At 35.0% G+C, this 3,107-nt stretch overlaps 1 long non-coding RNA gene across 1 annotated transcript; it reads left to right on the plus strand.

Annotated features, from left to right (window-relative positions):
• Positions 1-1,348: 1,348 nt before the first annotated feature.
• LOC121431039 lies at positions 1,349-2,531 on the plus strand. The gene is made up of 3 exons (XR_005972093.1): positions 1,349-1,359; positions 1,751-1,870; positions 2,343-2,531. It is a non-coding gene; the product is annotated as an uncharacterized LOC121431039 (long non-coding RNA).
• Positions 2,532-3,107: the final 576 nt, after the last annotated feature.

The following is a 3,107-nucleotide window of genomic DNA, read 5'->3' on the forward strand; positions in this document are numbered from 1 at the left end:
CGAGACCCAGTCAGGAATAAACTGTGAAGTGGAGTGTGGATGAAGATATATTGCCTGTCATTGTGTCAATCCTCACTTTCAGTTTCAGATATCAAATTTATTTTGCATAACTTCAGGCTTCTGCATTAAGCCCCCACCCATTTTAACTTATTGTTATTTATAAATATAGTTAGACTCTGTCTTAGAAATAACTAGACCAAAAGCTTCAGTCTCTCTATTTTGGTTGTTCCGCTGAACCTAGTAAAATGTCAAAAATTGTTGAATAAATCCCCAGAAACGATGGTTATTCCTGTCTAAGAAATAATATGCTGCAGCTCTGCATGTTTGTCTTATTATCAATAGATCTAGGACCTAGATCTAGATAGGCCTAACGTTAGATCTAATTTCTAACTTGGTTAAGAGAGGATCTTGTGTTGCTTATTATTTTAGACTTATGCCGTTACGGTACTTTACTTTTATTCATCGATGCTTTCTAATTCTAGGCCAACCTAATTCAAATCTAGTCATCTAAGTTATACTTTCCCAACCCGCGACACTTACCCCCAGGGCTTATGATCTAGGTCTGTAATTTAGGCCTAGATCTAGGTCTGGGCCTAAACGACTCCATTTACGTGTACGAGTAGGCCTATGCCTGTCAGTGTCAGTGGACCAAGGACTAGATCTAATCTTGGTCAATAATGGCAATGAAGTTGAAACTTTTAGCCTGGAATAAAAGTCAGAGTCAGACATCAAATCCATATAGGCCTAGATCTCGGTTTAGAACCAAAGCTTTACTTTGTAGGTCTAGATAGATCGAGAGTCCATCGTTACTATCTAGATCTAGACCTACGAGTAATTTAGATACGCGAATGCTGTTGCACAGCTCTGAGTCTTGGACTAGATCTATACTTTCTTACAAATAGATCTAGACCTAGTGCATGAGATGAAATTATGTTAAAGTCAAATGAAATAAGATTCGGAAATAAAAAGATGCAGATGTTTCTTTTTATGGGGGGGGGGGGCTGACATGTGAAAAAATTTAGAGAAACCTAAAATTCAGAAAGTGAGGGCCAGAAGTAACCAATATTACCTATGGCCGTTTTGTGCATTTTCTAAAATAAAATTGAAGGATGTCATGCAATTCTTTTTTTGATGAAGGTTTTCACATTTCAGCTCTTACCCAAATCCCTCCCCTATACATACGGCCATGAAAAATATCACTCATTATTGTACTCTCTTTTCTTTCACAAACAGGTTGAGTTTGAAGAACAAGAAAAACAGGTTGAGTTTGAAGGACAAGAAAAACAGTATAGAGGTCTACCTATATGGTTCAAGATGATGATCATAAGTGCATGCATCATTTCGCAGATTCTCATCCAGGTATAAAAGTTAAACTAACCCATTCAAAATTACAGATACATTACATGCATTGAATGTTAACCATGTTTACATTAAATAAAAATAACCTGAGTCACAAAGAGGTAGGATCTGTACTGAATATACACTTCTTAAATATACAGGCTCTCGAGTCTAAAGTAGAACCAATGTCAAAAGTTATGTACCTTGGGCAAATTTATAAAACAAGGTCATGTCCTTGATCTACTAGTAATTAAATTGCCTTTTTATTTCCTATTTGTTTATGAACAGAGCAATATTTATTTTTCATGAGTTACATTTTATAAAATTCATTTTATTGATTCTTTAGTGTGATATTCATATTTCATATTTGTAGATTTATGATTTTTTTTTTGTTTTACATTTTGTCTAATAGGATGATGCAGTTTGACAATTTCCATGGAGGTGATTGATGATGATAAATAATTGGTGAAGTAGGCCTAATAGAACAGTGACTGGACCACAAAGAGAAATACAAACTACAGCAGTTATAGGAGTGAGTGAGTTAGTTAGTGATTATTTTTGATAATGGAGGTTGTTCACATTTTTTTTGGCAACAAATAGACCTGCCTTTGAAAAACCCATTTCAATTTTGTTTTTAGATTATAGTTAGTGTCGTTTTTAATTACAGATCAAAATATTCTGTGCAACAAAACATATCAACTTTAATTCTTACAATTCATATAATTTACATATGTTAATTTATATATTGATATTTACAAGAAATCTCTGACATTTTTTCAAAGTATACATGTAGTTAGAATGGAGAGTGGTATGTAAACTGCGGAGAACATGTTTAAGTGATATGCTTTATAGAAGTACAAGTTTATAATTAGTAGAAGTAAGATTTCCTATGTTATGTGTTGAAGAAACATATATATGCATAGTCTCACTTTTCTTAAAACATTTATGTGTTATAAATCATGACAATTTAATTGATTTTCTTTCTCTATTTTTTCAATCTGCAGGACTGGTGTAACAGATGTTTTCATTCAAGAAATCCAACAAGTCAACATTGAAGACTTGGGAACCACGTGATGAAGATGGAAAAGGTTTTTTTCCATGTCCAAATTCATGACGTATGAAATTTTTTATTGATTTTTATTAAAACTGGTTGCAAAAAGAGAAGCTATAAACATACAAATAGGAGCGGCGGATTGAAGTTGAAAGTGGGGGGGGGGGCACAGGGAAAATGCTGTTTTATGTGAAATTTTTAAAGTTGCGAGCGAGCAAAATTTTGACATTTTAAAAACAAATATCCAATTTTGTTATAGATTTTGACAAAATATTCAAAACGATATATTTCACCCTTTGCTTTCCTTTTCTTTTTTTTTCTTAGTCTTGATTTTTTTTTCTTGGGGGGGGGGGGGCAGAGCATTGGCGGCCGAAGGCAAAAAATTTAGGGGGTCCACCTGAATTTATCCACCTAAATCTTAAGAGACCACAAAAATTTCCAGCAAAAAAAAAGGTCAACCACAATTTTAGGGGGGGGGCACAACAATATTAAGGGGGGGGGGTCTACCTGAATTTAGGGGGGACGCAGGAAAAAAAATTGATAAGCAAAAAAAAAAGATTCTCAACAAAAAATTTAGGGGGGACTGTCCCCCACCTCAAATTTAGGGGGGACAGGTCCCCCTATCCCCCCGCTTCCGCCGCCTATGGGCAAGAGTCCTTCAAGCCCCTCTCCCCTCCATCTGTACGAAACTGCTTATATACTCCACTCACATGAATTA

This window comes from Lytechinus variegatus, chromosome 17 (assembly GCF_018143015.1).
Source record: "Lytechinus variegatus isolate NC3 chromosome 17, Lvar_3.0, whole genome shotgun sequence".
NCBI lineage: Eukaryota > Metazoa > Echinodermata > Echinoidea > Temnopleuroida > Toxopneustidae > Lytechinus > Lytechinus variegatus.